This window comes from Cheilinus undulatus, linkage group 7 (assembly GCF_018320785.1).
Source record: "Cheilinus undulatus linkage group 7, ASM1832078v1, whole genome shotgun sequence".
NCBI classification, from domain to species: domain Eukaryota; kingdom Metazoa; phylum Chordata; class Actinopteri; order Labriformes; family Labridae; genus Cheilinus; species Cheilinus undulatus.
In genome coordinates, this window is record NC_054871.1 from 54,360,867 (window position 1) to 54,375,762 (window position 14,896).

Here is a 14,896-nt window from a genome sequence, read left to right on the forward strand (position 1 = left end):
CTCTACGGGCCAATCAGAGCAACAGAACACATGACGTAGCCACTACCAAGCTGCGCCCCTACCAAGGATTAAACTCTATAGGGAACTGCATAACGGTAACCATGGCGACCGTATACATGTCAGTACACAATTTTAGTGGTTTTTGAAAAGAAAACAACTCACTGCTGTTCTTTGTTCTTCTTTTAATGAGGAAATGTGGTCAAGTTCTGATAAACTGGCGCTTTAGCAGCGTCCACGCTGATCTCTTCCTCCATAACTGCACCAGCTCTTGCTGCTGCTTGCTTACGTCATGACTCCGCCACACCTGAAAGTACTCTTGTCGCTGATTGGTCCTGTCACTTTCTAACCCAGCCCAAACGGTTCAGACAGGAGCATTGCAAGATGGATTCACCAGAGAGAAACATGGAAACGGGCGAATCCATCTGACACTGCAAGGTCAGCAAAAGTTGGAAAGGCTCCCAAAAATCCGACCTGTACCGTCCCACTTTCGGCACCCGTCAGGAGAGAAAGGCAGATGTTCCTCTATCTCTGCTGTTCTCTTCTTTAATTCTTTGAAATGATAGTTTTATTGGTGTAACATGTAATCCCTCCTCTTAGTGGCAGCGTATCTTAAACTCTTTAACCACACGTGTCCCCGTGTGCGCTCCCTGCAGGGCCCCTCTGGCCTGAACACGCCGTCTCTTCTTCTCCCATCTGTCTCTGCTTCACTCTGAAGTGTCGCCTGGCAGCAACAACCACGACTCAGCAGCCAGAGAGCGTCTGAATCACACTTTAACCTTGTGGCGTGAACGGCTGAGAAACACACTTTTAAAGGCACGGCGGCGAGCGTGTTTCTGAAGAACAAAGAGAGGAGGAGACAGCTGCCAGTCCACATGCTGAATAATGAATCGCAGCGTCTCTTCACCTCCGCTCGCTCTCTCACGGCTGACCTTCTCTCTTTAAGAGCAGCTGAAGCAAAAGACGAGGGGGAATCTCTCCGCTTGCCGTCCTCGCCCTCTCCACGGTGTTTCTGCGAGAAAAGGAGGCCCCTGTGAGCCGCGGGCGAGAACAGATGAATTGAGAGGCTTTTAATTTGCCGCAGACAGAAGAGAACAGAGTCCATTTAATTCTGCCAGCAGAGGCCATGTCGGCAAAACGCTGACAATATTCTTTATCTGCTCCAAACACGCCGGAAAAGAGTGAGTCACTCCAATTACAGGCATTATCAGCTGCACTCCTCCACCAAACAGAGGAGAGAGAGAGCAACAGAGCCAGGGGTGAGGAAACACGGGGCGGGTGAGGAAGATAATGAGGAAGAGGGGGAGAGAGCGATGCCTGAAGAAGAAAAAAAAAAGAAAACGTGTCCCCCCTCCATCCATCCTCTTGTTGTTCTCAGCTTTCGTTCCTCTCCTTCGAGCTGTAAAGTCTTCCAGGCAACATCTGCAACTCGCCTTTAACAAACACAGAGTTAATCCTCTACTTGGGCCAGAACTCCACGACCACAACGAGAAACCGGCTCACTGCCTTAAAGTGAGAGGTCCTGTTTAAGAAGGGGGATGTGAGGGGGACGAATCAGGGAGTGGAACGGAAAGACCGTCTATAGACTCAAATATAATACAGGGACAAAACTGAGGACAGGTGCTGCAAACTACCTAGAAATCTTCATCCATGTAAGAGGGAACCAGCACAGAACCAAGACTAGAAACCACCAAAATACCTTCATCCAAATAAGGGGGAACCAGCAGAGAACCAAAGCTATGAACCACCTAAAAATCATCCATCCATCCGTCCATCCATCCATCCGTCCATCCATCCATCCCTCCCTCCATCCATCCATCCATCCATCTGTCCATCATCCCTCCCTCCATCCATCCATCCATCCATCCATCTGTCCATCATCCCTCCCTCCATCCCTCCATCCATCCGTCGGTCCGTCCATTCATCCATCCATCCATCCCTTCCTCCATCCATCCGTCCGTCCGTCCGTCCGTCCGTCCGTCCATCCGTCTGTCCGTCCGTCCGTCCATCCATTGGTCCATCCATCCCTTCCTCCATCTATCCGTCCATCCATCCATCTGTCCATCCATCCCTTCCTCCATCCATCCGTCCGTCCGTCCGTCCATCCATCCATCCCTCCATCCGTCCGTCCGTCCGTCCGTCCGTCCATCCGTCTGTCTGTCCGTCCATCCATTGGTCCATCCATCCCTTCCTCCATCTATCCGTCCATCCATCCATCTGTCCATCCATCCATCTGTCCATCCATCCATGCTCAGAAAACTACAAAATCTTAACAAACATATAAATCAATATGAATTATGTCCAGCTTTATTTAGAGGTGAACTGAAATTGAAAGAGAGAGAGAGAGAGAGAGTAATGTGTGAACTGGCCCATGACTTTCATCATGCTGGTCCATAAACACTGAAGTCCACAGATGTCCTACAGCAGTTTGCCTGATATCTCTGATCAGACAGCATCAGCTGATACTTTGCGTGTAGAACCTGTATTATTATTGCAGCTGTATCAAAGTGGTATCAATAGTCTTATTTATAGTCCAGCAGTATCAAAGATGAAACTGGTGCTATCATAACAACCCAGGTACACGACTCTCCTCCTGTTAAGTCCCCCTCAAAATCCCACTCCAAAAAGCTTCCCACAAAATCCCTGTTTTTATTTCGACAGCTACAAAGATTCAAAGGAGTGCTTCTGTGGTTTTGCATCAAGTGTTTTAACCAAAATATGTCAAGAAGGAATTGAGTTTAAAGTTCATGTTCTGTCGGCTAAATTGCTCCTTGGAGAGCTTGACTCACTTAGCTGAAGAGCTCATCCAAGCGTGTGAGCAAAACAGCCACAAGTCAACGGGTGAAAATGAGCAGGAAACGAGAAACTGTGAGGCTGAAAATGAAAAATCTGCTGCAGCCTGGCTCTCCAGACTCTTCGAAGGCTGCAGACATATGGTGGTTTCTCTGGAGACTCCGGGAACAGATCTACATCTAAGCTGCACTCCCTGGAGGAGTGAAGAAGCTAATTTCTCAAAAAAAGAAGTCCATGTCTGCCTTCTGCTGTACAATCCCTGCCTCCCTAATACACAGACAGACAACATGAAGGGGAATCAGACGCCAGCGCCAACGCCAGCACGGCGGTTTGACCTGGAATCAGCCCCAGCTAAAAGCAGCAGGAGAAGGAGGGGCTGTAGTTTAGTGAGTCTGGACTTAAATGCCAATTGAAGACACAGGATGAAGAAGAGATGCTGCCAACAGGCAGATCTGTCTGTGTTAGGGATGGACGATATAACAGGATCTTTCATATACTGCTGTGTCTTCTAACTTCATCACTAATGTATAGTTTCAGTCAGGGTGACAATTACCAGTGGGAACGGGGGAATTTCCCCCCTTCTGGTTCCCCTCCTGGGGGTACGTGTTGTCCCTGCCTCTGCTCTGGCTGAATTCATCCACCTCTCTGGTCTGATCTCAGCATTCACTGTGACTGAAACACTGATGACACACGACCAGAATTCTACATTTATGAGCTCATAATGCAGTCTTATTGTCCACTCATCCATATATGAAGGAAAGGACAAAGAACCAAAGATCTAAACCACCTAAAAACCTTCATCCATATAAGAGGGAACTAGCACAGAACCAAAGCTATGAAACACCTAAAAACCTTCATCCATATAAGAGGGAACTAGCACAGAACCAACGCTGTGAAACACCTAAAAACCTTCATCCATATAAGAGGGAACCAGCACAGAACCAAAGCTATGAAACACCTAAAAACCTTCATCCATATAAGAGGGAACCAGCACAGAACCAAAGCTATGAAACACCTAAAAACCTTCATCCATATAAGAGGGAACCAGCACAGAACCAAAGCTATGAAACACCTAAAAACCTTCATCCATATAAGAGGGAACCAGCACAGAACCAAAGCTATGAAACACCTAAAAACCTTTATCCATATAGGAGGGAACCAGCACAGAACCAAAGCTATGAAACACCTAAAAACCTTCATCCATATAAGAGGGAACCAGCACAGAACCAAAGCTGTGAAACACCTAAAAACCTTCATCCATATAAGAGGGAACCAGCACAGAACCAAAGCTGTGAAACACCTAAAAACCTTCATCCATATAAGAGGGAACCAGCACAGAACCAAAGCTATGAAACACCTAAAAACCTTCATCCATATAAGAGGGAACCAGCACAGAACCAAAGCTATGAAACACCTAAAAACCTTCATCCATATAAGAGGGAACCAGCACAGAACCAAAGCTATGAAACACCTAAAAACCTTCATCCATATAAGAGGGAACCAGCACAGAACCAAAGCTATGAACCACCTAAAATCTTTATTCATATGGGTTGAACCAGACGGGGGAAAATCCTCCCATAAACTTTGTCTTATCTTAAATAAAAGTCTGGAGATGTTTGAAACATTTAGACTCTGAAAGAGACGGCTGTTTGTTTACGTTAACATCTAACCAGTTACATTCATGTTTCAGCGCCAGTAAAGTAGCAGCTCTGATCAATTAATCCAAAAACATGATGGCCTTAACTTTCTGCTGTCCCAAAGACCCATAAATCATCATCAGAAGACTGACCTTCTGATGAAGAGGAGAAAATTGTCTCTTTTTGATGATAAGCATGAATCCTCATTATTGGTCGCCCAGAGAGAGAGAGAGAGAGTGCTGTTGGCACCTTTTTAAAAAGTGGGTGGAACATTTAAAATCATTTAAAAAATCAGAGAATGAAACTGAAAGAACATATAAAACACAGCTGGATGATTAAAATTAAATGTTTATCTCATGTACTACACCGGTGTCATGGATTAACTGGTGCTGAAATAAGTTGTGACAATCCATCATACGTTCTATTTTGCTCATGTGTTGATTCTAAGAAGGAGAGCCCTCAAAAACATGAACACGACCAGGACAGGGTTTCATAATCTGGAATATAATAATAGAGAAGAAGAGGTGGCTATGCTGACGTCTGATTGGCTGTGCTGAATTCTGACTGGCTGTGCCGACATTTGACTGGCTGTGCTGACGTCTGATTGGCTGCAAGACATCTGATTGGCTGTTCTGATGTCTGATGCTTCAGTCAGGTTTGACTCTGAGCGAACGTTTGTGTAAAGTTTAACAGAATCTGTCAGAGACGTAGAGATGTCACGTTAGGAAACCAAAAACACGCCATATCACGCTGACATGGAGGCACTTAAACAGACTGGACCTTTGTTGGAGTGGGGGGGGGGGGGGGTTGATGCCTTATTGGCTGTGCTGGCGTCTGATTGGCCTTGGAGGCCTCCTTGAAACCTCCAAGCTCCCGCCCCAGGATACAGGCTTGATCCTTTGTCCCATTCAGCTAAGAGAATAAAGGACGTGGTTTTAGCCCTAGTATGTGTTTGTGTGGATAAGCAGGAAGCTGCCAACAGAGGCTGAATGCCCAGACATCAGCAGCTACAGCGGAGTCTGCCAGGAGACGGTGGGGGGGGGGGGGGTCCCCTCCTCCCCCCCTCTACTCTCTGTAATTATGTTCTGTCCATCAGGCTCAGACTTAGATTAGAGGCTGCACTCCTCCAGCTCTGCCGCCATCTCAATAATGAACGGCCATCCAGACCACCTCAGCACTACCTGGACTATGAGGAGCCCCCTAAACCCAGTCCATCTCTGAACCCCCTAAACCCAGTCCATCTATGAAGTCCTCCTAGACCCAGTCCATCTATGAAGTCCTCCTAGACCCAGTCCATCTATGAAGTCCTCCTAGACCCAGTCCATCTATGAAGTCCTCCTAGACCCAGTCCTCTTTAAGCAGTTTTCTAGGTTCTGAACTCAGACGATGCAGCACTCATCCAGTCTGTCTGAAATCCCGGACTCTTTAGGATTCGTGCTAAAAGGAAGAGTTTGATGCAGCAGTTCCTCTGTCACCACTCAGTCTGAAACCTCCATAGGCATTCTGGGTAATCTTCGTTTTTTACATTATGGACAAAAGTAAACGTACATTTCTCTGCAGGGCTAAGATGATGATGATGATGATTATGATGATGATGATGGCAGTGATTATCATGATCCATGAAAAAAGACTGATGGAATCAGTGTGAAACCGTGTCATGGTCTGAACTGGGCTTTAGACTGGTGTATTCAGAGACCACAGTGACCTCCAGAGCCTTGAACCAGGGGACCGTTGTCTGTTAATGAGTTATTGTTTAATGTCCTGAGGGAACAGCACTCTTATCAGCACGTCTCCTCTGAGCTGTTGATGAATAACCAACCAGGTTTGGACCAAAGGTCATCCTCCTCAAACTCCTCTACCTCTACTATAAACCATTATTCTACCTTCATTAAAACCAGTAAACACTGCTGAGACAGACAACTGTCAGCCAAAGGTGACAGCCGGGTCAAAAACCAGAGGAGGAAACAATGATTGAAGATCCGATGATACAGAGGAAGAAATCAACGACAAAATCAGAGCAGAGGAAAGGACAAGACCAGAGGACGTACCCGTTTAAGATCTGTCTGTCTAAGAACACTTCCACTGAACGGCAGCAGCCAGAGAGACGACGAAGAACGGCGACAAGCGAACGCCAGAGGGAGAAAAGACAAGACGTGAAGAAAGAGTCAAAGATCAACTTTAATAAGACGGAAGAGGAGGAGAGAGGAGGGGTAATAATCCAAGGAGGGGGGGGGGACAGCGAGACAGAGACAGAGGGAGGGAGGGGGGGAGAGAGAGAGAGAGAGAGAGAGAGAGAGAGAGAGGGAGAGAGAGAGAGGTGGTTTGACCATTATGTAATGCTGCGTTCCAGGAAACCCATAACTCGTGTTTTTCCCACCTGTAACTCGTGAATGTGCACTGGAACGGCAGTCCAACTCGTAACTATCCACCTGTGAACTCGTACCAGATCGATGTACTCCAAGTTACAACTTGTGACGTCACATCACTGCCTCTAACGTTAGAAAAAGTTTATCATAGGAGGGTATTGCTCTAACGTTATTCATCTGCTAATGTTAACGCATCATTGGCAGCTGCTCTGGCGTTAGCTAGTTTTCAGTGCATTAATCAGTACAAAATACATTTCAAAATAACGACAAATACCGTAAAATATAAAGTATAAGCTTCTGTTACCTTGTGCGCCGTTTCCCCTCCTCTGTTTCACTCAAATGAGCAGGTTGCAGGCCCCTCTGGTGATTGAAATGATTAAGCGTAAACCTTATAATGTCTGCCATGTTGGTTTGTTTACATACCAGAATTCCTTGCGCTCAAACCCAAGGAGTAATTTGCCTAAAACGCTTTCAGGTCGGAACTTGGAAATTTCAACTGGGAAATTTCCGAGTTAAGGGTTGTCTGGAACGCAGCATAATGCTAGCCAATCACTGAGGGCCTTATGCTCCAAGGGGCCTCATAATCGAGCATCAACAGCTAAGGGTCTGAGCTTACCTCTGACTAAGACATGTGACATATGAGTGAATAAAAAGCTTCAAAATAGATTTAACTTCTCCATAAAGTCCTTGTGGTGGACCCCTGGCCCCTCCATCAAGAACCAAGCCCCTCAAAAAGCCCGTGAGGGGCTGAGCTCTGACAGAGGACTGATAGATATCTGGAACAGCAGCTCCCTCAGCAGGCAGACAGCCAGGTTTCCAGCCGGCACAGTGGCTTTCTGCAGGGGGGGGGGGGGCTACACGGAAACACAGAGAGTCTCTGAGAGCTCCACATGGCTGTCTGCCTGCCTCCATCACTAGAAGGAAGGATCAGCAGAGGCCTCAACACTACAAGGTAAATACAACTCTCTCTCTCCCTCCACAATCCTCTGCCAAAAATAGGAGCCCACTCCCCCACCAGGCTCATGTGCACGATTAAATGAACAGAGAAGCGTGCACAAACACGCTCGTTCCAGCTAACCTATTTACAGACGCGGGGCTGCAGATATCAAAGCACTCGCTCTCTCCGGGGATTTCCTCCGTTCCCATGTTTTTAGGGGAAATAGATGAAAATGAATCTCATTCTCCCTGCACCGCCCCGCTCTGTGTCCTGCCTCGTTAATGTGCTCAGATGTAAATCGCTCCTGCTCAACAATGTCTATCTTTTTTCATGCAGGAGCCGTACCTCTGCCGACGAATGGGAACCTGCCTTATTAATAAACCTTTGCTCAGACCTATCGCTAGCTCTCACCCTCAGCCCGACCTCTAGCGCCCCCTCAGCCCTGAAAGGGAGTCACAACAAAAGCAGCAGATGTTTGTGTGTTTTAAACCTGAACACTGAGCCACAGATAGAAGATTCAGAAGGACAGGCTCAGAGGTGATGTTCTCCTCTCTACCATGCTGGTTTAGAGGTCTACTGGATGTTCTCCTCTCTGCCATGCTGGTTTAGAGGTCTACTGGATGTTCTCCTCTCTGCCATGCTGGTTTAGAGGTCTACTGGATGTTCTCTCTGCCATGCTGGTTTAGAGGTCTACTGGATGTTCTCCTCTCTGCCATGCTGGTTTAGAGGTCTACTGGATGTTCTCCTCTCTGCCATGCTGGTTTAGAGGTCTACTGGATGTTCTCCTCTCTGCCATGCTGGTTTAGAGGTCTACTGGATGTTCTCCTCTCTGCCATGCTGGTTTAGAGGTCTACTGGATGTTCTCCTCTCTGCCATGCTGGTTTAGAGGTCTACTGGATGTTCTCCTCTCTGCCATGCTGGTTTAGAGGTCTACTGGATGTTCTCCTCTCTGCCATGCTGGTTTAGAGGTCTACTGGATGTTCTCCTCTCTGCCATGCTGGTTTAGAGGTCTACTGGATGTTCTCCTCTCTGCCATGCTGGTTTAGAGGTCTACTGGATGTTCTCTCTGCCATGCTGGTTTAGAGGTCTACTGGATGTTCTCCTCTCTGCCATGCTGGTTTAGAGGTCTACTGGATGTTCTCCTCTCTGCCATGCTGGTTTAGAGGTCTACTGGATGTTCTCTCTGCCATGCTGGTTTAGAGGTCTACTGGATGTTCTCCTCTCTGCCATGCTGGTTTTCTACAGATGTTCTCTCTGCCATGCTGGTTTAGAGGTCTACTGGATGTTCTCCTCTCTGCCATGCTGGTTTAGAGGTCTACTGGATGTTCTCCTCTCTGCCATGCTGGTTTAGAGGTCTACTGGATGTTCTCCTCTCTGCCATGCTGGTTTAGAGGTCTACTGGATGTTCTCTCTGCCATGCTGGTTTAGAGGTCTACTGGATGTTCTCCTCTCTGCCATGCTGGTTTAGAGGTCTACTGGATGTTCTCCTCTCTGCCATGCTGGTTTAGAGGTCTACTGGATGTTCTCTCTGCCATGCTGGTTTAGAGGTCTACTGGATGTTCTCCTCTCTGCCATGCTGGTTTAGAGGTGATGTTCTCCTCTCTACCATGCTGGTTTAGAGGTCTACTGGATGTTCTCCTCTCTGCCATGCTGGTTTAGAGGTCTACTGGATGTTCTCTCTGCCATGCTGGTTTAGAGGTCTACTGGATGTTCTCCTCTCTGCCATGCTGGTTTAGAGGTCTACTGGATGTTCTCCTCTCTGCCATGCTGGTTTAGAGGTCTACTGGATGTTCTCCTCTCTGCCATGCTGGTTTAGAGGTCTACTGGATGCTAATTAAAGAAAAGCCATCTGCATCACTGAGTGGTCTGTTGTACCTTACAGACACCTAGGACCCATATTCAGGACATACTTCACTTTTGGTGAAACTGAGAGGATGTTTTAGTCTGCAGACGTCTCACCCTTTTCTTCCTCTGTGTGGAGCAGAAAGGCCTGCCCTCCACCTCAGCACGCCGCTGTAGACGCCTGTCCCTGCAAACTGCTGCACCTGCTGATCTGACATGTCAGCTTTGAAATCAACACAATCAACTGTTCTTTCTGATTCTATTCCAAGTGCACTCTCCTTGTGATGGAGGCAGACTCTAGGGGGGTCAGTCAGTCTCCTGGGGGGGTCAGTCAGACTCTAGGGGGGTCAGTCAGACTCTAGGGGGGTCAGTCAGTCTCTGGGGGGTCAGTCAGACTCTAGGGGGGTCAGTCAGACTCTGGGGGGTCAGTAAGACACTAGGGGGGTCAGTCCGGCTCTTGGGGGGTCAGTCAGACTCTGGGGGGTCAGTCAGACTCTGGGGGTCAGTCAGGCTCTAGGGGTCAGTCAGACTCTGGGGTCAGTCAGTCTCTGGGGGTCAGTCAGTCAGACTCTAGGGGTCAGTCAGACTCTAGGGGTCAGTCTCTGGGGTCAGTCAGACTCTAGGGGTCAGTCAGACTCTGGGGGGTCAGTCAGACTCTAGGGGGGTCAGTCAGGCTCTAGGGGGGTCAGTCAGACTCTGGGGGGTCAGTCAGACTCTGGGGGGTCAGTCAGCCTCTAGGGGGATCAGTCAGAAACTGGGGGGTCAGTCAGGCTCTAGGGGTCAGTCAGACTCTGGGGGTCAGTCAGACTCTAGGGGTCAGTCAGACTCTAGGGGGGTCAGTCAGTCTCTGGGGGGTCAGTCAGACTCTAGGGGGGTCAGTCAGACTCGGGGGGGTCAGTCAGACTCTGGGGGTCAGTCAGACTCTAGGGGATCAGTCAGACTCTAGGGGTCAGTCAGACTCTAGGGGATCAGTCAGGCTCTAGGGGTCAGTCAGACTCTAGGGGATCAGTCAGACTCTAGGGGTCAGTCAGTCTCTGGGGGTCAGTCAGCCTCGCGGGGGGTCAGTCAGACTCTAGGGGGGTCAGTCAGACTCGGGGGGGTCAGTCAGACTCTAGGGGATCAGTCAGACTCTAGGGGGGTCAGTCAGACTCTGGGGGGTCAGTCAGACTCTAGGGGGGTCAGTCAGTCTCTGTGGGGTCAGTACGATTCTGTGGGGTCCTGCAGACTCATGGGGGGTCAGTCCGACTCTAGGGGGGTCAGTCAGACTCTAGGGAGATCAGTCAGACTCTAGGGGTCAGTCAGTCTCTGGGGTCAGTCAGACTCTGGGGGTCAGTCAGACTCTAGGGGTCAGTCAGACTCTAGGGGTCAGTCAGTCTCTGGGGGTCAGTCAGACTCTGGGGGTCAGTCAGACTCTAGGGGTCAGTCAGACTCTGGGGGTCAGTCAGACTCTAGGGGTCAGACAGTCTCTGGGGGGTCAGTCAGATTCTGGGGGGTCAGTCAGACTCTAGGGGGGTCAGTCAGACTCTAGGGAGATCAGTCAGACTCTGGGGGGTCAGTCAGACTCTGGGGGTCAGTCAGACTCTAGGGGTCAGTCAGGCTCTAGGGGGTCAGTCAGGCTCTAGGGGTCAGTCAGACTCTGGGGTCAGTCAGGCTCTAGGGGATCAGTCAGACTCTGGGGTCAGTCAGGCTCTAGGGGTCAGTCAGACTCTGGGGGGTCAGTCAGACTCTAGGGGGTCAGTCAGACTCTGGGGGGTCAGTCAGGCTCTAGGGGGGTCAGACAGTCTCTGGGGTCAGTCAGTCTCTGGGGGTCAGTCAGACTCTAGGGGATCAGTCAGACTCTGGGGGTCAGTCAGACTCTAGGGGATCAGTCAGACTCTAGGGGTGGTCAGCCTCTGGGGTCAGTCAGGCTCTAGGGGGTCAGTCAGACTCTGGGGGGTCAGTCAGGCTCTAGGGGGGTCAGTCAGTCTCTGGGGGTCAGTCAGACTCTGGGGGTCAGTCAGACTCTGGGGGTCAGTCAGACTCTAGGGGTCAGTCAGGCTCTAGGGGTCAGTCAGTCTCTGGGGGTCAGTCAGACTCTGGGGGTCAGTCAGTCTCCTGGGGGTCAGTCAGACTCTAGGGGTCAGTCAGTCTCTGGGGGTCAGTCAGACTCTGGGGGTCAGACTCTAGGGGTCAGTCAGACTCTAGGGGTCAGTCAGTCTCTGGGGGTCAGTCAGACTCTGGGGGTCAGTCAGACTCTGGGGGTCAGTCAGACTCTAGGGGTCAGTCAGGCTCTAGGGGTCAGTCAGACTCTGGGGGTCAGTCAGACTCTGGGGTCAGTCAGGCTCTAGGGGTCAGTCAGTCTCTGGGGGTCAGTCAGTCTCTGGGGGTCAGTCAGACTCTGGGGATCAGTCAGACTCTGGCGGGTCAGTCAGACTCTAGGGGATCAGTCAGACTCTAGGGGGTCAGTCAGACTCTGGGGTCAGTCAGGCTCTAGGGGTCAGTCAGACTCTAGGGGGTCAGTCAGGCTCTAGGGGTCAGTCAGTCTCTGGGGTCAGTCAGACTCTGGGGGTCAGTCAGACTCTAGGGGGGTCAGTCAGACTCTAGGGGGGTCAGTCAGACTCTGGGGGGTCAGTCAGACTCTAGGGGGGTCAGTCAGACTCTGGGGGGTCAGTCAGACTCTAGGGGGGTCAGTCAGGCTCTAGGGGGGTCAGTCAGACTCGGGGGGGTCAGTCAGACTATGGGGGGTCAGTCAGGCTCTAGGGGTCAGTCAGACTCTGGGGTCAGTCAGACTCTAGGGGTCAGTCAGGCTCTAGGGGTCAGTCAGACTCTGGGGGGTCAGTCAGACTCTGGGGGGTCAGTCAGGCTCTAGGGGGATCAGTCAGACTCTGGGGGGTCCGTCAGGCTCTAGGGGGGTCAGTCAGACTCTGGGGGGTCAGTCAGACTCTAGGGGTCAGTCAGACTCTAGGGGTCAGTCAGTCTCTGGGGACAGTCAGACTCTGGGGGACAGTCAGACTCTAGGGGGATCAGTCAGACTCTGGGGGGTCAGTCAGGCGCTAGGGGGGTCAGTCAGACTCTAGGGGTCAGTCAGTCTCTGGGGGTCAGTCAGACTCTGGGGGTCAGTCAGACTCTAGGGGTCAGTCCGACTCTGGGGGGTCAGTCAGACTCTAGGGGGGTCAGTCAGACTCTGGGGGGTCAGTCAGACTCGAGGGGGGTCAGTCAGGCTCTAGGGGTCAGTCTCTGGGGGTCAGTCAGTCTCTGGGGGACAGTCAGACTCTAGCGGGATCAGTCAGACTCTGGCGGGTCAGTCAGACTCTAGGGGGATCAGTCAGACTCTAGGGGGGTCAGTCAGAATGTGGGGGGTCAGTCAGGCTCTAGGGGGATCAGTCAGACTCTGGGGGGTCAGTCAGGCTCTAGGGGTCAGTCAGTCTCTGGGGGTCAGTCAGACTCTGGGGTCAGTCAGACTCTGGGGTCAGTCAGACTCTGGGGAAGTCAGTCAGGCTCTAGGGGGTCAGTCAGACTCTAGGGGTCAGTCAGACTCTGGGGGGTCAGTCAGACTCTAGGGGGGTCAGTCAGACTCTAGGGGTCAGTCAGACTCTAGGGGTCAGTCAGACTCTGGGGGTCAGTCAGACTCTGGGGGGTCAGTCAGACTCTTGGGGGGTCAGTCAGACTCTAGGGGTCAGTCAGGCTCTAGGGGTCAGTCAGACTCTGGGGGTCAGTCAGACTCTGGGGTCAGTCAGGCTCTAGGGGATCAGTCAGACTCTGGGGGGTCAGTCAGGCTCTAGGGGTCAGTCAGACTCTGGGGGGTCAGTCAGACTCTAGGGGGGTCAGTCAGACTCTGGGGGGTCAGTCAGTCTCTGGGGGGACAGTCAGACTCTGGGGGGACAGTCAGACTCTAGGGGGATCAGTCAGACTCTGGGGGGTCAGTCAGACTCTAGGGGGATCAGTCAGACTCTAGGGGTCAGTCAGGCTCTAGGGGGTCAGTCAGACTCTGGGGTCAGTCAGACTCTGGGGGTCAGTCAGACTCTTGGGGGTCAGTCAGACTCTGGGGGGTCAGTCAGGCTCTAGGGGGATCAGTCAGACTCTGGGGGGTCAGTCAGGCTCTAGGGGGGTCAGTCAGACTCTGGGGGGTCAGTCAGGCTCTAGGGGGGTCAGTCAGTCTCTGGGGGGTCAGTCAGACTCTAGGGGATCAGTCAGACTCTTTGGGGTCAGTCAGACTCTGGGGGGTCAGTCAGACTCTAGGGGGATCAGTCAGACTCTTTGGGGTCAGTCAGACTCTGGGGGGTCAGTCAGACTCTAGGGGGGTCAGTCAGACTCTGGGGGGTCAGTCAGACTCTAGGGGGATCAGTCAGACTCTTTGGGGTCAGTCAGACTCTGGGGGGTCAGTCAGACTCTAGGGGGGTCAGTCAGACTCTAGGGGGGTCAGTCAGACTCTGGGGGGTCAGTCAGACTCTTTGGGGTCAGTCAGACTCTGGGGGGTCAGTCAGACTGGCGGGGGATCAGTCAGACTCTTCGGGGTCAGTCAGACTCTGGGGGTCAGTCAGACTCTAGGGGATCAGTCAGACTTTTGGGGGTCATTCAGACTCTGGGGGGTCAGTCAGACTCTAGGGGGGTCAGTCAGACTCTGGGGGGTCAGTCAGACTCTAGGGGGATCAGTCAGACTCTTTGGGGTCAGTCAGACTCTGGGGGGTCAGTCAGACTTTGGGGGGTCAGTCAGACTCTGGGGGGTCAGTCAGACTCTAGGGGGGTCAGTCAGACTCTAGGGGGGTCAGTCAGCCTGCTACTGATGACACGAATAGGCCTTCACAATTAAAGCACACAAACAAATAACAACCATTGACTTTTATTTTGAAGGAGTCATAGGAGGAAGACACCTAAGCACACAGAGATCCTGGTGAATGAACGCCTCAGCTCTCTTCTTTAACTCTGCATGGCTGTAAACGTGCAGGTCATCAGCCAAACACCTGAAAACAGCTGATTAAGCCATTTTAACACAAAGCCAAAAACAAATGTTGTTCTTTAAGAACCAGGCTGTAGCCGCGTCCAGTTAGAGCTCTGATCATGGCTCTGTGATGGTCTAACCTGGCACAGTTGACCTCAGCGTGAGAGGGATTCCCTGCTGATGTTTAATCGAAGACATGCAGGTGAATGTGAAACCTCAGCAGATCCTCTGACCATTCAGACACAAACATAAACGCCATCTTTACTTGCTTCATGTGATGCTCCAGCAGTAAGAGATGAGACAACACAGCGTCAGTTACAGCACACAGGAGAAAGAGCAGGGTTTCTGACACTCAGCCTCACAGAGACATATTTCATAATTAAACCTGCAGACAGAGAGCCTGACG